This window comes from Stegodyphus dumicola, chromosome X1 (assembly GCF_044657685.1).
Source record: "Stegodyphus dumicola isolate Sdum_Otavi_A_Nest chromosome X1, ASM4465768v1".
Classification (NCBI taxonomy): Eukaryota; Metazoa; Arthropoda; class Arachnida; order Araneae; family Eresidae; genus Stegodyphus; species Stegodyphus dumicola.
The window spans coordinates 108683185-108708387 of record NC_140780.1 but is presented as its reverse complement, the minus strand read 5'-3'; the positions used below and the strand labels follow the sequence as shown (position 1 = coordinate 108708387).

Genomic DNA, 25203 nt, shown 5'->3' with positions numbered 1-25203 from the left:
ATAACACTACAGCTTTTGAGGTTGCTAAAGCTCATAAAGTTATCAAAAGAAATCTAACAGAAAGAAAGGCTCCAAACTTTATCCCTATGGGTGCAAAGAACATCTACAGGAATCTGGACCAGCAAGTCCATAACAGTGAGAAAGAAGAATTTGATGGCTTTTATGAAAGATGCATTGCATACTTGGACCTCTGGGAGCATAGTTTTGGAAATGTTGAACAGTATTTTTCAGTCAATCTGACCAAAACAAATGCTGTTAGTTGGGAAAACGTCAAAATTTCAGCTGAAATGATTAACAGCAGTCTTCTTGATGTACACAATATGCAAATTAACACTGATCAGCCGTTTGACGAAGTTGTACTTGCTAAGGAGTATTTGCAGTCAAATTCGGAACAATGGAAGCAAGAAGAGTCTACCAGAGATGTGATTACTTCAAGTGAAGAAAAATGGCTCAGGCTGTTTGATCACTTCAAGGAGAATCATACAGCAGTCCCCAATCTGATCAAGATTGTTGAGTATGTCTTCTGCTTATCTGGGACATCAGCACCAGTTAAGAGAGTATTTTCTTTGATGAACAATGCATGGACTGATATTAGGGGTTTGATGAAGGAATCTATGGTTAAAGGCTTGATGACATGTAAAATTAATATCAGATTAGCTTATGAAGATTTTTAAAACAAAAGTAAAACCAAAAAAGACTGACTTTCTAAAAAAAGTCCTAGCCAATGAAAAGTACAAGTAAATATTGTTCAAATTTTTATTTCTCATTTAAAGTGTTTTTTCTTACTTAAGTAACTTATAAATATTAGCATGTAAGAAATAAAATATTTAAATTTATATGCTTGTGTCATTTATTATTACCCATGGTTTAGGTTCCTATTAAGTAACCATTTATTCATAATATTGAGAATAAACGACCCTCTAAAACACTCCAAAAGCAAAAGATTTTTGTGCAAAAAATCACTGCTACACAAAGCCAAAATAACAAGTCAAAGAATTGCACAAACTCGGTGTCCATGTACTGCCAAAAATCACCAAGGGAAACCCATAAATATAGTTTTACCATCTTTTCTGTCTTGAAATCCACAAAAATCCTAAAATTTGCACAACCTCTGGTCAAAAGCACTACAGATTTCTAGTCTTCTACTGTACATGCAAAGCAGTGCCAAGAGGAAAAAAATAAATAATCTCATACTTTAAGAAATCGGGCAACAGTTGATAGAGTTTGAAAGAAACCTCAAAACTGTACAAACCATGGTGTCACTGTGATAGGAAATGGAGGTATTTACAAGAAACACTAATTACATGATCTTGAGAAGCCTGAAACAGAATAATGGTCCTACTTCATATGCTGTTTTCTTCTGTCATTAAATGATGCACTTCTTTTGAACCCAAACATCTTGGACAAAGATATTTTGCTAGTCTTAGTAGTTTCTATTGCATTATGACAACCAAATTATGCAAGCAGCTGGGAGGAAGAAAGACTAATTATTTTAAAGAGGTTCTTTTTTTTTTTTTTTTTTTTTTTTAAGTATTAGATTTTTTTTAAAAATAAAATTGAAAAAAGTCTCAAATTTAAAGCTATGTCAGTAGTACCATCAAACTATATATGCAGCTTAGACACAAGATATACAGTTGAGCAATGTGTGGAAAAAATATACAGCCTTACAGGTAAGTGGCACAAAAATTTTAAGGAATCTGAATTACCCATATCGCCTTTCACGACAGGAATATGAATGAAACTGCAAGGAGTAGTTTAATTTTTCATAAGAATGGTTAGAGTTGATTTTAGGGTACCCCTTGTATTATTGCGATATTTTTATTTCATTTATCGCCAAGTTGCTGTCTCATTTATGACAACCTGAGTAGTTGAATGCTATGGAAACCCTATTATGACGTAATTGGTTGCGGTAAATTTGAATCATGGGAAAATATTTGGAAAGTGTGTGTCGAATTTTGGGTAAGGGCTTGTGATGGATTAGTACATTGTTATTTTGGTAAACACACGGTAAATTGGCCGAATGTGTTAAGATTAATTTGAAATTTCTGTAGGATTTGGAACGAAAGGGAAAAAAGCCTTAATTGACCGGTGAGTAAATGAAAGTTTACTGAGTAGCTATTTTGTCTAATTTTAAGTGTCCTGTTTGGAGGAAGGAAATGTGTATGGTTGAACATCAGATATTTTTTACTCTTATTTCTGTGAATTTATGTGGCGACACCAGTATACAGATTCTAATTCAGATAATTTTAGGAAGTGTTTGGATGCTGTTAACCCGCGAGCACATGCAACAGGTATGTCATACCCATGTGCATTTTTCTTTTTGTATATTTCTCACCTATTCTTTCATAAAAGGAACAAACTTGGTTTAGCTGAGTTCAAGGTCACATACTTAAATGGTGGAAATTCCTGAGGTGACAGGTGCAACGGTTTTTTAGGAACAGCATTGTTCGGGCATGTCATACCTGCACCTATACTCGCGTTTCTCAGTGAGTCACTTCGCACTTCTCGTTTTCAAACTTTTAGTATAGGTTTTTCTTGAGTTGTAAGCATGGCATTCCTTACGATGAAGGAAGAGATGAAAAGATTGAGAAATCTTTTTGAAACAGTTTTTTCTGATGAAGATTCATTTAGTGAAGACGATGAAGATGTTGATGACGAAGAATATAATAGTAATCATGATTCATCCATAGAGAGTAGTGATTCAGATACAGAAACAGAAAATGAAGCTTTGGAATGTAGCAATGAGTTTTATGTTGGAAAAAATGGAGTAAAATGGAACAAAAATAAATTCCAGACTAATGTTATAATTGGCGCCAAAAATATTATAACTAAACTCCCTGGAAATACAAAGTATTCTAAAGATGTCTCAACACCTTTAGATTCCTGGTCACTGCTTATTGATGAATATATGTTAAAACATGTAGTCGACAATACAAATATTGATGACAATACAAATATTGATGTAGTACGTGGAAATTTCACTCGTGAACAGGATGCGAAAGCAACAAATGAGTAGGAAATCAAAGCTTTAATTGGATTGCTATATTTATGTGGAGTTTATAAATCATCCCATGTGAACGTAAGAGATTTGTGGGCAACAGATGGAACAGGAATAGACATATTTCGGGAAACAATGTCAGTGAACCGATTCCTCTTTCTTTTATGATGCCTCCGTTTTGATGATATTAGAGATCGTCCCAGTAGAAGAGACGTTGATAAATTAGCTCCGATCAGAGGATTTTTTGGAAATTTTGTCACTAATTGCCAAAAGGCTTATACTGTAGGAGAGTATGTGACCATTGATGAGAAGTTGGAATCATACAGAGGTCGTTGTTCCTTCAAACAATATATGCCCAACAAGCCAGCAAAGTATGGCATAAAAATATTTGCTCTTGTAGACGCAAGGGTATTTTATATCTGGAGTATGAAAATTTATGCTGGTAAACAACCAGATGGGCCATTTCAAGTTGAAAATGGTGCAAGCGAAGTTGTCAAACGTTTAATAAGGCCCTTATACAACTCTGGTCGAAATTTAACAGTTGATAATCGGTATATGGGATACGAATTATCTCAAGATCTCCTAAAGAAGAAAATTACGATAGTAGGTACAATGCATAAAAATAAGAGAGAAATCCCACCTGAGTTTCTGGCAAAGAAAAGAGAAGTATATTCTTCAATTTTTGGTTTTCAAAAGAAGCAACACTTGTATCTTATGTGCCGAAAAAAAAATAAGAGTATGATCCTGTTATCCACAATGCATTCCGGCGATCAAATCGATGAATCTACTGGGGAATCTAAAAAGCCTGAAAATATTACATTCTATAACATGACAAAAGGAGCAGTTGATGTTGTAGATGAGATGGCAGCTGCGTATTTTACAGCAAGAGTAGCACGTCGATGGCCTATGGTGATTTTCTTTTCAGTGTTAAATGTGGCTGTCATTAATGCAAGAATAATTCTACTATCAAAGAAGGAACCACCAACGGAATACCGTACCAGGCGTACTTTTCTCAAAGCCTTAGGGATGCAGCTAATAGAAAGTGTTCAAAATGAACGACGACGAGCATCTGTAGTTCCTGATTCTAGACAAACACTGACCACCGATAAACATGTTAACAATGAACCACCCCCGAAAAAAACCTAAAATTACTTACAAGAGGTGTACAGAGTGCCCCAAGAAAAAAGATAGAAAGACCAGATTCATTTGTGAAAATTGTAGCAAAAGTATATGTATGGAACATATGACCTCACTTTGTAAACAATGTTAAAAAAATTGTAAGTAAATAATTTTACCTGTCCTTATTCTTTCATATTTTGTCTAAAATGAAGTATTAACTTGGTTTTACATTTTAATTTCTTTTAAAAAACGATTAATTTTATTCGGCAAATTTTTAATTACAAACTTTTTATTCGGGTATGACATACCCGGCGTGAGTTCTCGTGTTCGTCGGATTGGTGTGTGTGCTCGCGGGTTAAGGAGTTTTGTTTGACTGAAGACGCGTAAATAAGGTAAGTGGATATTTCCTTCGTGTAGTGCTAAGATGAATTTCCTTTTTTATGTTATTTCATTGTTTGATTTAAAATGTAGTTTATTCAAATTATATATTTTTTTGTTGGCTGCTCCTTTGACTTTTTAAGCGAATATAGTTCGATGTGTACATGGACAAAGTCATGGGAGTGCGCAATTCTCCGATTTTTTTTAAAGTGAAAATAGGTCGATGTGCACATGGACAAAATCGAGAGAGTGCACAATACCATTTTTGTGCAATTCTGGGATTTTTTTTTAAGTGAAAATAGGTCAATGTGTACATGGATACCGAGTTTATGCAATTCTTTGACTTGTTATTTTGTCTTTGTGTAACGGCAATTTTTAGCACTAAAAGCGCCACTACGCAAAGCCAAAATAACAAGTCAAAGAATTGCACAAACTCGGTATCCATGTACTGTCATAAATCGCCAAGATGTAACCATAAATATACTTTTACCAAAAAATGTTTGAAACTTATAAAAAAATTAAATATTTTATGCTTTATTTTCATGCCTTTATTGTATACGTCCATAACAGTTGTATATGTCTTTTATTGAGTACGTCCCTAATGCTCTACATATTTTGTACTTTTATTATAAATATTATGGTTTATCTTCTCGGTTAAAGTATATTGAAGGGTGCACCTTGGATTATTGCGAAGCTGTTGTTTCATTTATGGTAACCTGAGTAGTTGAATGTTATAGAAATCCTATTATGACATATTTGGTTGTGTGACTGCAGTGAATTTGAATGATGGGAAAAGATTAAGGGCTTGTTTGTGTGTTGGATGTTGCTTATGAAGTACGGTGGTTATTTTACAGTTTCCATGGTAAAATGGCTGAATATGGTAAGATTAATTTGAAGTTTCAGTACGATTTGCAATGAAGGGGGGGAAAAAATTAATTGATTGGTGTGTAAATGAAGGTTTACTTAGTAGCCATTAATAGTGTCCTGTTTGTACGAAGGAAATGCATATGGTCGAACGTAGCAAGATACCGGTACGACTGAGGATATTTTTTACTCTTATATTTGTGAATTTATGTGGCAACGCCAGTATACAGATTCTAGTTCAGATCATTTTAAGACGTTTTTGGATGCTGTTACGGAATTGTGTTTGATTAAACACACGGAAATTTCTAAATAAGGTTAAGTGGATATTTCCTTTGTGCAGGGCTAAGATGAATTTCCTTTTTTTTATGTTATTTCATTACTTGACATAAAATGTAGCTTATTGAGATTATATATTTTTTGTTTGGCTAGTGTAGAACTGGCTGCTCCTTTGACTTTTTAAGAGAAAATAAATTGATGTGTACACGGACAAAATTTGTGGAATTTTCCAATTTTTTTTAAGTGAAAATAGGTCGGTGTGTACATGGATACCGAGTTTGCGCAATTCTTTGACTTCTTAATTTGGCTTTGTGTAGCAGCGATTTTTGGCATAAAAATCACTGCTACACAAAGCCAAAATAACAAGTCAAAGAATTGCACAAACTCGGTGTCCATGTACCGCCAAAAATCACCAAGGGAAACCCATAAATATAGTTTTACCATCTTTTCTGTCTTGAAATCCACAAAATCCTAAAATTTGCACAACATCTGGTCAAAAGCACTACAGATTTTTAGTCTACTACTGTACATGCAAAGCAGCGCCAAAAGGAAAAAAATAAATAATCTCATATTTTAAAGAAATAGGGCAACAGTTGATAGAGTTTGAAAGAAACCTCAAAACTGTACAAACCATGGTGTCACTGTGATAGGAAATGGAGGTATTTACAAGAAACACTAATTACATGATCTTGAGAAGCCTGAAATAGAATAATGGTCCTACTTCATATGCTGTTTTCTTCTGTCATTAAATGATGCACTTCTTTTGAACCCAAACATCTTGGACAAAGATATTTTGCTAGTCTTAGTAGTTTCTATTGCATTATGACAACCAAATTATGCAAGCAGCTGGGAGGAAGAAAGACTAATTATTTTAAAGAGGTTCTTTTTTTTTTTTTTTTTTAAGTATTAGATTTTTTTTAAAAATAAAATTGAAAAAAGTCTCAAATTTAAAGCTATGTCAGTAGTACCATCAAACTATATATGCAGCTTAGACACAAGATATACAGTTGAGCAATGTGTGGAAAAAATATACAGCCTTACAGGTAAGTGGCACAAAAATTTTAAGGAATCTGAATTACCCATATCGCCTTTCACGACAGGAATATGAATGAAACTGCAACGAGCAGTTTAATTTTTCATGAGAATGGTTAGAGTTGATTTTAGGGTACCCCTTGTATTATTGCGATATTTTTATTTCATTTATCGCCAAGTTGTTGTCTCATTTATGACAACCTGAGTAGTTGAATGCTATGGATACCCTATTATGATGTAATTGGTTGCAGTGAATTTGAATCATGGGAAAACATTTGGAAAGTGTGTTTTGGATTTTGGGTAAGGGCTTGTGATGGATTAGTACATTGTTATTTTGGTAAACACACGGTAAATTGGCCGAATGTGTTAAGATTAATTTGAAATTTCTGTAGGATTTCAAACGAAAGAGAAAAAAGCATTAATTGACCGGTGAGTAAATGAAAGTTTACTAAGTAACTATTTTGTCTAATTTTAAGTGTCCTGTTTGGAGGAAGGAAATGCGTATGGTTGAACATTGGATATTTTTTACTCTTATTTCTGGGAATTTATGTGACGACACCAGTATACAGATTCTAGTTCAGATAATTTTAGGAAGTGTTTGGATGTTGTTAAGGAGTTTTGTTTGACTGAAGACGCGTAAATAAGGTAAGTGGCTATTTCCTTCGTGTAGTGCTAAGATGAACTTCAATTTTTAAGTTATTTCATTGTTTGATTTAAAATGTAGTTTATTCAAATTATATATTTCTTTGTTGGCTGCTCCTTTGACTTTTTTAGCGAATATAGTTCAATGGGTACATGGACAAAGTCATGGGAGTGCGCAAAGCCTAGTTTGTGCAATTCTCTGATTTTTTTTAAATGAAAATAGGTCGATGTGCACATGGACAAAATCAAGACAGTGTGCAATGCCATTTTTGTGCAATTCTGGGATTTTTTTTAAAGTGAAAATATAGTTTATGTCGATGCGTACATGGATACCGAGTTTATGCAATTCTTTATCTTGGTATTTTGGCTTTGTGTAGGAGCGATTTTTGGGCCAAAAATTGCCGCTATGCAAGCTAAAATAACAAGTCAAAGAATTGCACAAACTCGATATCCATGTACCACCAAAAATTGATAAGAGGTACCCTAAAACATACTTTTACCCATAAGAATTACCCGACTACACAGATCAGAAAGAGCATTTTTTACCATTCTCCTATGGCCATAGGTGTCATTATTACTATTTGACTATGTACAACATATGCAAATTTTAGGTAGAGTAGACTTTAAGGTACCCTTTGTATTATGGCAAAGTTGTTGTTTGATTTATCGCCAAGTTATTCTTTCGTTTATGGTAGCCTGAGTAGTTGAATGTTATGTAAACCCTATTGTGACGTAATCGGGTGCGTGATTCTGGGAAAATTTTAATCATGGGATGTTTCGTAAGCGTTTTTGTGTTGTGTGTAGGTTTGATTTTTTTAGGCGGTAGAATCGCCGAATGTAGTAAGATTAATTTGAAGTTTCTGTACGATCTGGAGCAAAAGGGGAAAGAGCTTTAGTTGACTGGTGTGCAAATGAAGGTTTACTCAGTAGCCATTATAAGTGCCCCGCATGTAGGAAGGATATGCGTCTAGTCAAATGTAACAACTGTTTAGATGGATTTGAATGGGTTTGTAGGAAGAAAGGTTCAGATGGTCACTATGTGAAGCGTTCGATCAGAAAGAGCATTTGAGATCAGAAAAAAGTAATTTGAGTACGACTGATATTTTGATTTCTACGTGGCTCTGGGTGTACGAAGCGAACTCGAAAATCATGGTAAGTGAATATTTGCTTTAGTAGTGCTTAAATGTATAACGTGTTTTTCTTTTTTATGTTATTTTATTGTTTGGTTTAAAATGTATTTTATTGAGATTATTAATTTTTTTTTGCCCATATTGTAGACTTGGGTGCTCCTTTGACTTTTTAAGTGAAAATATATCGATCTGTACATGGACAAAGTAAAGGTAGTATGCAATGCAAGTTTGTGCAATTCTGGGAATTTTTTTTAAGTGAAAATAGGTCGACGTGTACATGGATAAAGTCCAAGAAGTGCGCAATGCCGTTTTTGTGCAATTCGGGGATTTTTTTTTAAGTGAAAATAAGTCGATGAGTACATGGATACCGAGTTTGTGCAATGGTTTGTCTTGTTATTTTGGCTTTGTGTAGCGGCGATTTTTGGCGCAAAAATTGCCACTTTGCAAGCCAAAATAACGAGTCAAAGAATTGCACAAAATCGGTATTCATGTACCGCCAAAAATCGCCAAGAGGTACCCAAAACTATACTTTTACCCAAATTTTTTAAAGTAAGCCAGAATAAGCAACTTTAGTTTTATGTTAATTTTAAATAAAATTGAAAAAAGTCTCAAATTTAAAGCTATGTCAGTAGTACCATCAAACTATATATGCAGCTTACACACAAGATATACAGTTGAGCAATGTGTGGAAAAAATATACAGCCTTACAGGTAAGTGGCACAAAAATTTTAAGGAATCTGAATTACCCATATCACCTTTCACGACAGGAATATGAATGAAACTGCAAGGAGTAGTTTAATTTTTCATAAGAATGGTTAGAGTTGATTTTAGGGTACCCCTTGTATTATTGCGATATTTTTATTTCATTTATCGCCAAGTTGTTGTCTCATTTATGACAACCTGAGTAGTTGAATGCTATGGATACCCTATTATGATGTAATTGGTTGCAGTGAATTTGAATCATGGGAAAACATTTGGAAAGTGTGTTTCGGATTTTGGGTAAGGGCTTGTGTGTGATGGATTAGTACATTGTTATTTTGGTAAACACACGGTAAATTGGCCGAATGTGTTAAGATTAATTTGAAATTTCTGTAGGATTTCGAACGAAAGAGAAAACCAACTCTGCTACAGCAACCCTCTATTTTTTTTTCCGCCGCCATTTTGTCTTCACGAAGTAAAGACATGTTTCTTTTCTTTTTATTTACTGAACACTTTTCCAACAATCTACTAGCCAAATTACACTTAGACCAGAAATTTTATCTAACAAAACTGCTTAATCATGACAAATATTCACTGCAAAATTGGGAAAAAGTGCACAATCGCAAACTCCTTGCGCGTTTTTCACAATAACACATACACATAAACCATGTACACGTCGACTTATTTTTACTTAAAAAAAAATCCCAGAATTGCACAAAAATGGCATTGCGCACACTCTTCACTATATCCATGTACACTGCTTTTTTCTTATAAATTAGAAAAATTTCACGAAAATACATGACAATTTTCTGAATCTTTAAACCCGGTAAAAAGAACATATATGAAATTACCTGATCGCAAAAAAGTATATACCCTTTCCAAATATGAAAATTTCCACGTATAAAATAAATAAAATATCCAAAAACTGTTACCTCTAAATTATCTATTATATTATAAACGTCACTAACGAATTCATACTGCAAACATTACAAATACTTAGTGTCAAATATTTAAATTATTTCCATGCACGTTTACTTCAACTAAAACGTATACAAATTCCTACAAACATAAAATTCACAAAATAACTATCATTTAATTAAAATATCACTAAACCATGTACACGTCAACTTATTTTTACTTAAAAAAAATCCCAGAATTGTACAAAAATGGCATTGCGCACACTCTTCACTATATTCATGTACACTGCTTTTTTCTCATAAATTGTAAAAATTTCACGAAAATGCATGAAAATACTCAACGTATACTACTCAAACATATTCCAAAATACTACAAACATATAACTCACAAAATCACGATCACTAAATTAAAATATAATTAAATTAAAAAACACTACTTAAAATATAAATACGATCACTAAATTAAAATATAATTAAATTAAAAAACACTACTTAAAATATAAATAAGCACATACATTAAATTAATAAAAATTAGATTACAATCCTAATTACTTTAAACTAAATCATTGCTAATAACAATTTTCAAATAATACCATTTTAATTTATTTACTCCTTACATTTAGAACGATGCATACAAATAATATCCTCAAATGATTAAAAATACTATCTTACCTAATCTTCTTCAGAATCTTCATTACATCGCTGCAGTACTACTGCTAATTTCTAAATCCTAAATCCAATAGTCAACTGGAAGTCTATTCACCAAGTAATAAGATATTAATAAAATTTCACCTATACTCAAACTACTTTCAGCAAACCACGTACCCTTCCTTACACTCCTTTTCACAAAATGTCCATTTTCACCATATTTCTTGCACCACCATTTAAACTTGTAATATCCTTCCTTTCACACAATCTCAACTTATTATTATTATTATCAGATAAACGCATTAAAAATTTATAATTCACTTCACATAGTGCCATGCAATCCGAAAATTAATCAACACTATTTCACACAACACACAATGAAGCTTTTCCAAATTAACCCCCTTTTCTAATTAAAGAACTGTAATTCGTGCATTAATGTCACGTTTCACACAACACAGAATATAGCTAAATACGAAATTTCCAGATTTCCCCCCTTTTCCGATTAAACAACTGTAATTCGTCCATTAACGTCACATGACATATCTCATGATCTCTCATTTCCCTCACACAAAATAATGCGTAATCGGAACTGAGTGCTTCTCACATTATTACCAAAGTCCTAGGTAGTAACCTTTATCGCCTCCAAAATGTCGCCAAACTACCAGTTACCATATTCCAACGATCAGCCATTTAACTTTCAGTTCAAATGTTTCTTGAAAGCAATATGACAAATGTAAATATGACTTCTATTTAGCATACTAAATAACAGCATACAAATTTATATTAAAAAATGAGAAATGTTAAACTGATATTCAGATAAGGACAAAACACACAGAACAAAGAAAATAAGATTCTAAAGCTTTAATTGATAAATAATACAAAAATATTATTTCAAATCTATATTAAAAATTAATATCCGATAGCATTTTGGCTTAAATACAAAAATTTCTGTTTAATAAACTTCTCTTTAAAAGTCAAACAAAAATAATATCTACTATTATAAATTCATCCTAATATATATTTAAGAATAAAAACCAATATCTAACACGCAAACATTCATATACACTATTTCATCGAAATTCCAAATGTTAAATTTCCAATACACAAATGCTAATTTTAAACATATATAGAAATTTTCGGGTTTTATTACCAAATAGTTGCATGTCTTATAATGCACAATACCAAAAAAAGGTAATATAGAAGAAAAAAAAAAGCAGCATAAAACAGATAAAATTCGAACACATACAGACAGTCGAAGACTCTTTAAATTTTATTTTGCGTGATGACATACGCTTTGACTGACGTGTTCGGTATTTATACCATACAGACACCAAAACTACACTTTACTAAGCGGCAAAACTTGGAATAGAATGTGGTTTACATTAAAAAATATATTATGACATTTAATGTTGTTCATAAAACAGTGTTACACGAGTGATCGTAATATAATACACCGGTATTATTATTTTCCTTTTATGTAATAAATTATACATATTGGTACTCACCTTAAATAATAACTAAGGAACAAAATCCCAAATAACCCAATTTTAAATGCACCTGCATCTAATTAAAGAAATTTTATTTTCTAAGCAGTGAAATTAAATGAAATCACATTTTAATTCTTCGAATCGAATTTTCATTTGTTAAAGATACAGACAGTGATAGAGGAGAATGAATGATCAATTTGTCACAACTAGTCCATCACTCGGCTACTGAAATCTTCATTTCTTATACATAAGTACAGCGCTTATAAAAAGAAACAGAAAATTAGTATTGCACACTCATCGATAACCCACATACTACCGTTTGTTAAGACAGACAGACAAAGTATACAGATGTCTTGTTTTGCACCCGCTAAGCCTTTCTGCCCAAATGGGCGAAAAATCAATCTTAGGTGCGAAGTAAGGCCGATGCTATTCGCAACAGCGGTGCGATTAGCCTCTTCAGGCTATTCCCACCAATATTAATCACGTATGCACACTGAGTTGTCGGATCCGTCATTTGAAGGTTCAGGCGCGAAGCACATGGAAAACAGGCCCCTCGACTCAAAGCCATATCCTGTGTGTAACACATGGAGAAATGACATGACTTTCCTACCGTAACATTAGGGAATGTTGGATGAGAATTCGAGAATAGGATTCTCGATGTTGCGATGAGTTGAGCCTTGCGTATAACAGCCTTGCGTACTCCGACTAACAGACAGTAAAGGCTCGTTTCTACTACTGCGTACGAACGCGTTGCGTCAATTGAAGACACGCCTACGGCATCCGTACAAGCGTTTCCACTGCTGCGTATCCGTAAAATATTTTCATTTTCCGCCGCTAGGTGTCACTGTAATATTTTGGCGCCAAACAAGCAGTTCGCGAGTTACGACGCTGAACATCTGATCTTGACGTAAATCACAGAAAGGTTTTGTTTACTAAATTCCATGTTATTGGAAATTTTTATTTCTGCTTATGAACTGCGAAAGTAAAGTACGCTAGCAATTTTTAGGTAAGTAAGGTTATAATGCATATTATGAACATCACTAATTCCATAGAAGCTGAAGTAAATTCTAAAAAAAAATTTTGCGTTTCTAGAAGCCCTAAATATTATGAAATAATATATATATTATTAAAACTAAAATGTACTGTTAGTGAAAAAGTAAACAAATAAATAAATAAAATAGAAAAGTTAAAGGAATTAAAAAATAGTTGGTGCTTTAAAAGTACAGAGCAACTGTAAAGAAAGGTTCACAATATTTACACAAAATTTGCTATGCTTGTATACCGCTGACTTTAGGATCATAGCTGGATAATTTATTAGAAATCTCGTTTGTTTTAAAATGCACTATGGGCAGTTATATTTTATGCATAATCCATAAAATATTATTTTTAATTTAAACATTTTTTATTCATATCTATTTTTAATTTAAACATTTTTAATTCATATCTCTTTTTATAAAAGAAGTTATAAAAATAAGATTTTTCTCTTTATATATACACACATTAGGTAAAGAAAATGGAAATATTTAATTAATTAATTCCTGCGCTTCTGCTGGAGATGAATGAATTTAAAAGCAATTATTATAGTAATTTTTTGTTAAAAAATGTTTAGGGCATTAATACTGTCTCATGTTAATTGGAATGAAAGTTTATTAGAGTCGTAAACATCCCAAAGTCTGAGCACATAAAAGTGAAACGATAAAATATATATATATATCTGCAGTGTTTCAAAATAAATTAAATTTAAATAATTCTCTTGCGCCATTGCTGCGAGGAATGAAATTTGAATTTAACAAACATTTTCTATTCTTAAAAAGCAAATTTAAAGTTAATTATATTTAAATGAAATTTAATGCATACAAATAAATGATTAATTATTGATGCGAATTAATATACAATATCATTGAAATTCTGAAGCATATGTAAATCAAGTGCAAGTATCAAAATCCATGAATAAATATATGATTCCAAAAATTTATTTATATTATTATTCACTTATGCATTTTTATAAATTTTTTAGGATTAAATCTATCCTATTATTCATTTATGCATTTTTATAATTTTTTTAGGATTAATAAGCTATCCTATTATTCACTTATGCATTTTTATAATTGTTTAGGTTTAATAATCTATCCTATTATTCATTTTTGCATTTTTATAATTTTTTAGAATTAATAATCTATATGCATTTTTATAAATTTTTTAGGATTAATAAATTTTTGGAATTATATATTTATTCATGGATTTTGATACTTGCACTTGATTTACATATGCTCTCAGAATTTAAACGATATTGTAGATTAGTTCGCAGTAATAATTAATCATTTATTTATTTGCATTAAATGTCATTTAAATTTAATTAACTTTAAATTTGCGTTTTACGAATAGAGAATGTTTCTTAAATTCAAATATATATGTACAGGGTATGCTTTAAATTAGTATTATATAATTTTCAAACTTTTTTGCGGGGGGAAATTTAAATAAATAAAAGCATAAATAAAACAATATATTTAACGCATATAATAATAGAAATAAGTTATAAAACACGAATATAGATCAAATTGGAACAAAAAGCTGAGAAAGTTGCAGACAGGGTGCAAAAAGCATATGGGATTCGAACTCACGACCCCCAAAAGTAAAACTTTTTACCGTCAGCTTTACCACTAAGCTAACATCACACGAGAGACGTAAGCACATTTTGGCTTATATACATCATCAAGTAAATCAATTCTTAAAACTAAATTTTTTGGTCCTATTTCAGTGTGCTATCGTCTGAAAAATTCACCAGAGTTTGTTCTTCAGCTTCTAGTACATGTTTTACAAAAAACTTTATCTTTTAAAGTTTCGCTTTAAAAGTTTCTTTTTTCGGAGTTAAACGGGCTGCTAAAAATATATTTCATGTGCTTACAAATATATGTTGGCCAAAAAGATATTTATAAAGGGAAATATTATAATAAATCACCAAAAATTAATATTTATAAAGGGAAATATAAATTTAACATACTCTTTAACGCAGTGGAATATTTAAAAGGCTATCAAATTTAATTTATAATTAACGTTTTTAGTTTTTACCTGTTTCAAACGAAAAAAATAACAAATCTTTTAATCATATCTAATTTGCTATAGCAGTTTCATATAGTCAGACATTCATTTTCATTAAAGGTAAATGAGTATGCAGAACTAGCAAATAATTCTCAGGACAAATTTTGCTATTTCATGGACTTGGAAATATAATTTCTGCCGCTGATTTTCTTGAACTGAATTTCTTGAACGCCTGATTTTATCTGCGAAAAAGTACTGTACTTGCAGTTATCTTATTTTTTTTAACTAAATTCAGCTGATTGCTGTCTTTTTCAGCACGCAGATTTCTCGCTATAATGTTAATTCAGAAATAAGTATTTTTTAGGAAAACATTCTTTCCCTATTAGCGAGCGTTCATCGCTACTTCTGCTGCTATTAATTTTTAGTGACTGCGCCTGATTGCTCCTTTTTTACCACGCGACCCCAACGCATCCGCAGATATACGGATAGAAGTTGAACATTGTTGAACGCTAGACGTGGCGGAAGCTTTCGACCGCGTCTGGCATGAGGGACTTATCTTCAAATTAATCCATTATAATATATAGAGAGAGCTAATTCAGCTAATTGCGTCTTTCATCCAGGATAGAACTTTTACGGTGGCTATTGGAAAAGATCACTCCAGCGTCAGGCCAATAAATGCAGGGGTCTTTCAAGGATCCATTTTAGGTCCCATTTTGTATCTTTTGTATGCAGCAGATTTTCCTAGGTCGCAGCTAGATAATAATTTCTTCCTGGGATGTTACGCGGACGACACGGCTTTGGCCGTTAAGTCCGCAAATGCAAATTTTGCTATTCGTAAGCTGCAGAACATCTTGCCTAGTATTGAGAACTGCTGCGCAAATTGGAGAATATCCATAAACGCCCAAAAATCTAACTTGCTCATAGTGCGACGAAAACACACCAGGACGCCTGTGCAGGAGAATATTACATTATTTAATGAAGTTGTCCCAAAAGTTCGAAATGGCACTTATCTTCGTATAGTCTTTAATGAACAGCTTACCTGGAAGGACCACATCACACATGTTCGCAAAAAGGCGTTCCATGTTATTAATAGCTTAAAGCCCCTTCTTGGGAAGTTTTCAAGTCTTGACCTGAGAAGAAAGCGTTTAATTTACCTCACTACTATTAGGCCAGTCATCACATATGCATCGCCTGCTTGGTCGACGATATGTAAAAATGATATTAAAAGGCTGCAACTAATATAGAATAGAGTGCTTCGTACTACTACTAACGCGCATATGTATGTCAGTAACTTAACTCTTCACCATGACTTGCGTCTGGATACACTTGAGGAGCACATACCCAAACTTAATAGGCACTTTTATGATAAGGCACTTAAGTGTGATCACATGAATATTTTTCTGACTTTCAACTATGTCATCTTAATGGAGGATAAAGACCTACGTCCATTCGCGGCCCACGTCTGTAACTCGAACTTCCCCACTTGATAAATTTGTATATATATGAAAATAGTTTGTTTGTATTATATGACAACATCTCCACCTCTGTCCATAATGCTTAGCTATCCTGACCGAATGATGCCGGTCCCCCCTTTTTTTTCACCTCCTATTTTCTGTATGTACGTGACGATAGACTTATCGTGATGTCGCCATTGGGGCTAGTTTGATAGAGCCGGATACGCAGTTCACAGGACTGTATTGCCGGCAATAACCTGCCAGTCAGTCAGTCAGTCAGTCATTATTTAACTCCATCCGTATGCCATCCGTCACCGCACACCGACCGGATTGCAGATGTCAATCAAAGTGAATTCGCTCGCTGATTGGAGAAACGCATACGCAGCGCAACGCATACGCAGCAGTGGAAACTGGCTTAAAACTGCGCTGGTTGAAGAAGGTAGAATGACTTAAAAATATGCATGATATCGACCAGGCTATCACAAGTATCACCACTTGCATTGATACGGCATTGCAAAATTTTACTACAGAAATTATTAATAAAAAACATCACTTCAAACTTCCGCAAGAAATTAAATTAATTAGCCAAACACGAAATAGACTCCGCAAGATCTTCGCCTACTCACGTGACCCAGCAATTAAATCGCAAATTAATAAACTTAATCGCAATATTAAAAGTTAATTGACTCCCACCAGACTAAACTTTGGAATAACAAAATTGAAAAATTAAATGCGGAAGACGGAGAATTCTGGAAGTCCCTCCGTTTAATGCAGTCGACAAAAACAAGCAACAAACCTCTACAGGACGACACTGGATTCAAATACAGCAACGAAGACAAAGCTAAAGCCTTTGCCACCCACTTCGCCAAGCAGTTCACTCCAAATGAGACCCCTTCAGACCGAAATTTCATTAGTCACATTAACATGTTTGTCGATAATTGGATTAACCAGCCCAGTGTCAAAAATCTCCCTGTTTTTACCTCTCCCACAGAAGTTAGCTCTATTATAGCTAAACTTCATAATAGAAAAGCACCAGGGAAGAACAAAATCTCTAATACAATGATTAAACATTTGCCTGGTAATTTCATTAACAAACTCTGTAGCTTTTACAACGCCTGCCTGTACCTATGCTATTTCCCAGCTGAGTGGAAACAAGCGGTTGTCATCTTAATTCCCAAACCGGGGAAAGATAATACAAGAATGGATGGGTTTCGCCCAATCAGCTTGCTTCCTGCACTGCGAAAGATCCTAGAGAGAATTATCTGCAAAAGACTACAGCCAGCCCTAAACGCGCTTCCAAACAAGCTGTTAAAAAATTTTATCAACTTTGTACTATTAAAATTTTTTGATCATTAAATAGATAAGTGAAAGTTCACTTACCTTCTAAATAGGGCTGCCCTGAACTGCCTGCTTTTCCTTCTTCTCGGTATCTGTCTCTATGATGAACTTCGATTTACTGCGCAACACAGCTATAAACTTTTTAAGAAATTTTAATTCGTATGAAAGATATCTACAAAATATTTACAAGTTACAATGAATACAAGCATAATTTATACGGAGACGGTCTATCGTTATACATCTGTTAGACGCGTCAGCCGTTCAACTGACTACTTTTAGTCTCTTTCGCCAGAGGGCGTTCGTGGAAGTAAAGTTCTAGTAAGCAAACGCGACACTCCCACCTTGAGGTCCAGTATCAACAGAGGATGGACCTCAACTGACCTGTAGTTCAAGTCTTTTGAGATTTCGTCATACGTCGAGTTCTGTACCTCACTTGCACATCTGACTCAGGTGTAAAGTTGAGTTCAAGAGGTATGAGGTTCTTAGTAGGTCTTATAATCTCCCCTTGTGCAGTTTTCAGTTTCACTAATCTAATGTGTCCGTCGTGGGATGGAAAAATTTCCACGATTCTAGCTAAGGGCCAGTTTATCCTTTTTTCGTTGTTGGACACAATTACAAGATCACCAACTTTCACAGAAGATGGTTCGCGGATGAATTTTGAGCTTTGTTTTAATTGCCCTAAATATTCTGATCGAAATCTTTTTCGTAAATCTTTTCTCAATTTGGCTCTGTAAAGGTATCTTTTATTGATGGATTTAGAATCCAAAAGATCTAATTCAGGAACTCCAGTCTCTGGAATTTCTGTTAGAAACATTGCTGGGGTGAGAGCTCTTAAATCCTTTGCGTCTTCTGACAAATACGTGAGAGGACGGTTGTTCATAATGCTCTCGCAGTCACAAATGATTGTCAACAATTCTTCGTAGTTCAGAGAAGATTTTCCTAGTACCTTTCGAAGAATTCTCTTTAGTACTCCAATTAATCTTTCCCACCACCCTCCCCACCATGGCGAGGAAGGGGGAATAAATTTCCATTCAATTTTCTTAACTGTTGCATTTTCTAAGATAGAATTCCAATCTATGGTCTTAAACAAATTATTTGATCCAACAAAATTGGTTCCATTGTCAGAGTATACAGTGACAGGTCTACCCCTTCGAGCGATGAATCGCCTGAACGCGTGCAGGAAACTTTCAGTTGATAGAGATGAGACTAGCTCTAAATGAACTGCTCTATATATTGCGCAAGTAAAAATGACGATCCATGTTTTTTGGCCTCCTTTTAAAATTAAGGGACCCGTCAGATCAACACCAATAATCTCAAAAATTAAAGCATCTCTTATTCTGTCTTCAGGTAGTGGCGCTTGAGGAATCTTATATGAATCAGAGTCGAACCTTCGACATCGTACACAGTTTTGGATAACCTTGCGTACGGTCTTCCTACTCTTTATGATCCAATATTTTTCACGCAAAGCGCACATAACGAATTGTACTCCAGCGTGACTTAGCCTTTCATGTTCAGATTTGATCAGTTTTAATACTAATGGATGTTCTGAGGGAAGTAAAACTGGGTAACAAAAGTCAGCATCATCGTCTCTCTGAAAGACACGTGTTTTCACTTTTATAAGGCCATTGGAGTCCATGATAGGTTCTAGAGCACGTATTCTTTTATCTTTCAATCCTTCGAAAGATTCTCGTTGGATGAGTCGGAAAACCACTGTTTCAGCTCCTTTTAGTTCTTCGACTGAAATTCTCCCATGAGTTCTTTCAGATGGTGGTGTTGTAGCATTTTTAACGAATCTAAAGATCCAAGATACGACCTTTATGATCTTTTCGAATTTTGAAATATTGTCAAAAAGTTTAAATTTATCTGTATTCGTGTTATTGCTTGCTGAAACCACAGTTCGTTTTCTCTCTCCATTTACTATATCGAAGTCAGGATGTTCTCCATCTGCAATAGGCCACTCTTCTGGAGGTCGATAAATCCAATCTGGTCCTTTCCACCATTCGGATTTCCTCAATTCTTTTGCAGAGCAACCGCGTGATGGCAAATCCGAAGGATTAAACTTTCCGGGAATGTGATGCCAGTGATCTAGGTTACTCAATTTTCGAATCTCATTTACTCGATTGGCTACAAAAGTGGACCAATTTTCTTTCTGTTTTATCCAAAAGAGAGCATTTGTGGAATCCGTCCAGTAAAAAACTGGAACCTCTTTTAATTTCAAGTCTTCTCTTATTGTATGAGAGAGCCTGGCTCCAATAGTGCAAGCGAGTATCTCTAGTCGAGGTATGGTGAGTGCTTTTAGGGGAGCAACTCTCGCTTTAGATTGTATCAATTGACAAGTGACTCCACTCTCACCGCTGTGTCTAAGGAAAATGCAGGTCGCATACGCGTCCTTGCTTGCGTCTGAAAATACATGCAGAGTGGTACTTTCGTCTATTTTGGGAAGCAATCTAGGAATTTTGATGTCTTTCAAATATTTTAACTGAGATGACATGTGAAAAATTTCCTTGCTAGATCATTCGGCAAATTAGTATCCCAGTTAATTTTCTGTTCCCAGCACTCTTGCAGAATCAGTTTAGGCAAGAGAGTAACTGGACTAGTAAACCCAATTGGGTCAAAGATTTTACTCAATTCGGAAAGAACAGATCTTTTGCTCAATATAGGGTTTTCTTCATATTTTACGTGACAAGACAAAGTATCGTCAAACAAGTCCCATTTCAATCCCAATACTGACACAACATCTTCATAATCTTTATCAGAAAGGTTTAGAATTGAAGTTTCATTTTTAGGTCTATTATGTTTCCAACCTCTTAGGTCAAATTTTGCAGTAGCCATTATTTCTCTTGATCCTTTGATAAATGAGTTTAATTCGTCAATTGATTCCACGCTCGCTACACAGTTATCCACATACATGGCTTTCTTTAGCTTTGAAGCTATTTCCTGATGATGTTTTGGTACATTTTCCAAATGGTAGTTAATCGTGGCAGCGAGTAAAAAGGGGCTGGCGTTTACGCCGAATACAACCCTTCGGTGCCGATATATAGTCAGTTTTTCAGGCTGTCCTTTCTCCCACCATAGGAAGCGGAGAAAATCTCGATCCGCTGGGTTCACACCTATCTGAAGAAATGCTCTTTTTATATCCGAAATTACTCCATACTTCCCCTCTCGAAATTTTATCAAAATTTTGGGGATCAATTCAAGATAATTAGGACCCTTTTCCAGGCAGTCGTTCAGAGATACCGAATTTTTCTCCTTTGCAGATGCGTCGAACACTGGTCGAATTTTGGTAGTCGAATTTTCCCGAAACACGGGTCTATGTGGCAGATAATGCCCTTTGATCTTTTCTGCCTCCGAAATATAGACAGGTTCAATTATTCCCTCTTCTACCCAATCCTTTAAAACAGTTTCGTAGGATTCTAAGGAATTCTTAGTCTGAAGGGTTCTCACGCAAGACTTCAGACGCTTTTCTGCAAGGATTCTATTATCTGGCAACTCAGTATGAATTTGAAGCCATGGAAGTGATACCTGATATCTTCCAGCGTCATCCCTTTCTAAAGTACGGATAAAATAATTTTCTGTAGCCTTTTCTATTTCTTGTTTTGTTTGCGAAAGAGCTGGTTCAGTTATTCCGATAGAATCAAGAGACCACAAGTCACAAATTTTTCTGTCACTAATGTGTAGTGATAAAAGAACTTCATTACAATTTTTTCCCTTTACCTTCGTTCTCCCTAATATTGTCCAACCAAGGTGTGTATTCATCGCTACTAAACTCTCCGTTACGTGTATTATTTCCCCTGTAAAGAGTTTTCCGGCATAAACTGCTCCTACAAGCATGTGTATTTCGTTAGGGTGTTTTTCAAATAAACAAGAATTCTCATTAATTACATCACTGGGAAAAATTTTGTAACCTCTTAGTTTCTTTAAGCATTCCCTATCCTCCAATTTTGGAATATGTGAGCATATGGTTTTTTGGCTCAAAACCTCCATTTCGCATGTGAATCCTGTTTCTGGATTATTTAACTTAATCAGATACTTGTTGTGATTTTCCCTTTTTTCTATTCCTCCAAAAAGCCCATGAGTCACACTTTCCTGACCTAAAGATTTTAGTTTTAATTTCTCCGCAAGAAATGTGCTGATATATGATCTGCTACTTCCGGTATCCAGAATTATTCGTGTAAAATTGCTTTCACCATCTCCGTAAACATTGGCAATTAAAGTTTGCAAGATTACACTTTCATAGGATGAATTATTCGTTAAGGCCTTATTTTCAATTTGTTCTTCCTTAATTTCTCCGTTTTCGGTTTTAAAACACATTATAGTGGCATGTCGTTGTTTACATAATTCACACCTTATTCTAGAAGTGCAAATAAAACTAAGATGCCGTGGGCGTAAACAGCTATAACAGATCCCTTTCGCTTTGCATTTCTCCCTTTTTTTCTCAGTAGACCATAAAGATGCTTGTTTACACGTTATAGACTCGTGATCAGAAGAGTCGCAGAAAACACATGGTGTTTGTCCCCCCCGCAAACTTGCGTTCGTTAACTCCGAAGCTGTGTGTTTCGCAATAGGTCTGGGTTCACTCAGTTTGTTATGCTTTTGCGGCGCCGCCTTTGGCTGGACCGTCTGGAATGTACGTTCCCGCGCAACTAACTGTTCAGAAAGAAATTCCACTAGGTGATTCAAATCGTAATTTGATTTCCGAACTGTTTTATTATACTCCAAAACCAAATCTGGGGGCAATGTTTTAAGCAAAATAGGTGTTAATAAAGCTCCATATGTTTCTGAGGTCATATTTAATGATTCAAGACATCGAATATGTTTCTGTATATAATTGAATAACTTACGGAAATTTTGAATGTCATTAGAATCCTTTAGAGGTCTTATTTTCAGTAATTTATCTATATGGGCGTTGATCAGTACATCTTTATTTCCAAATCTTTCTGTGAGGAGTTTAACTGAAGTTTCGTAATTTTCTTCGGTTAAATCGAAACCGTCAATGGTGTTATAAGCAGTGCCTCCCAAAAAGGATTTCAAATAATTAAATTTGCTTATAGCGTCAAGCGTTTTATTTTGATGTATGGCTGATGAAAAAGTGTTCCAAAATGTCAGCCATTCGCAGCTCTCGCCATAAAACTTCGGAATCGTAAGTTTAGGAAGCTTCACATTATGACTTTCGATTTTAACGTTTTCTATAATACTTTCACTTAACTGTTCAGTGCTTCGTAACACATTAAATTTTTGTTGTTTTATATTAATTTCTTTCAATTTTTTGTTAGCCTTGTATTTAAATGTAGTTATTCTTTCACGATATTCGTCAACACCGTTTAATTCCTGGTCAAGATAATTTATGTCTATTAATTTTTCTATATCGGCATCTATTTGTTTTAACTCGTTCGATTTTTCATTTAAGAGTTCTAAGGAAATTTCTAGTTCCTCTGCATTCACTTCTGTTTTTGGTAATTCAGTTTCGATTCGGCCAATTAATTTTGTAACGGCAGCCCTTATGTGGCCGCGTTTCCTTTTCAATGTATCGATGAATTCCGTCATTGTTTAATATTCAACAATTCAACAAGTATCAGCAATCCACTAATTATTTATGCTTATGTATTATCTATATAACTGATATCAATTTAGACAGTTTCAATAGTTAGGAAAACCGCAGTTACTGGCAGTCCCTGTTCGGGCGCCATGTTAAAAAATTTTATCAACTTTGTACTATTAAAATTTTTTGATCATTAAATAGATAAGTGAAAGTTCACTTACCTTCTAAATAGGGCTGCCCTGAACTGCCTGCTTTTCCTTCTTCTCGGTATCTGTCTCTATGATGAACTTCGATTTACTGCACAACACAGCTATAAACTTTTTAAGAAATTTTAATTCGTATGAAAGATATCTACAAAATATTTACAAGTTACAATGAATACAAGCATAATTTATACGGAGACGGTCTATCGTTATACATCTGTTAGACGCGTCAGCCGTTCAACTGACTACTTTTAGTCTCTTTCGCCAGAGGGCGTTCGTGGAAGTAAAGTTCTAGTAAGCAAACGCGACACAAGCAGTTTGGATTCCGTAAAGGATTGTCTACCACAATGCAGCTTGTCAGAATCGTTGAATATTTAAGCGAAGCTATTCATAAGCACCAGACAACTACTTTCCTTATGCTGGACGTGACAAAAGCCTTTGACCGCGTCTGGCATAACGGACTTATCTACAAGCTTGCTTCCCTTGATCTCCCCAGGGAAATGATTTTGATTCTTCACTCCTTTCTAAGTGATCGATCCTTCTATGTCAGGCAGGGCGATGTTTATTCTGAAAACACATTAATTAAAGCTGGCGTCCCCCAGGGAAGCATCCTTGGGCCTATTCTCTATCTTATATATGTTAAGGACTTCCCTATGATTGAAAATACAAACTGCATCACTGCCTGCTACGCGGACGACACCGCCATTCTTTCTAGTTCACTTAATCCATGACATGCCATGATCAGAATACAAAACCACACACACGAGATAGAGGAATAGTGTCGCAAATGGAGGACGTCCATTAATGCCACAAAATCTAAATTGTTACTGATACGACGGCATAGAAGAAAAACCACTGATGCAGATCTGACCCTCTTTAATGAAACGGTGCCCAAAGTGAGAGAGGCTACATACTTGGGAGTTCGTTTCAACGGCTCGCTTACATGGGGTCCTCACATTTCCATGACCATCGGGAAAGCCATAGGAGTCTCTAGGAAGCTCCGAAACTTTCTTGACGCCTCTTCACCACTGGATCTTGCTCGCAAGAAGCACATTTACACATCAATATTAAGACCTATCCTTACATATGCCTCCCCTGCATGGTGCTCTGTTGCCCCTTCCGTATTAAATAAATTGCAGGTTTTCCAAAACAACTACTTACGAAAAATCACAGGAGCACCCTGGTTCGTTCGCAATGAACAGCTACACAGAGACCTTAAACTCCAAAATCTGGCGTTATTCAACAATAAATTAAATAATAATTTTTTCAAAAAAGCCATCACCAACGCGGAGGTAAATTATTCTGACAATTTTAAGTACGAGCTCCTAGAAATTGACATCAATTTAAGGCCCTATGCAACCCACATTTATCGGAATCCCCCATAAATACTCCTAACTTCTGCCAGCCAATTTTTGAAGTTTCAAAGTATGACTTCTTCAT

The 25203-nt window shown here is 34.6% G+C and overlaps 1 protein-coding gene across 4 annotated transcripts in view; it reads right to left on the bottom strand.

Moving 5' to 3' along the window:
- The window catches only part of LOC118185173 (protein lev-9-like), a 144134-nt gene extending 131603 nt beyond the window's left edge, over positions 1 to 12531 (bottom strand). Inside the window, exon 1 of one of the 4 annotated variants that reach the window (XM_085807296.1) lies at positions 12209 to 12531. The gene's annotated coding sequence lies outside the window, so the exon portion shown is untranslated. The remainder of the gene's footprint in view (positions 1 to 12208) is intronic. The other 3 variants (XM_085807295.1, XM_085807294.1, XM_085807297.1) reach the window with 3 other exon arrangements.
- Between the last annotated feature and the right edge of the window lie 12672 nt (positions 12532 to 25203).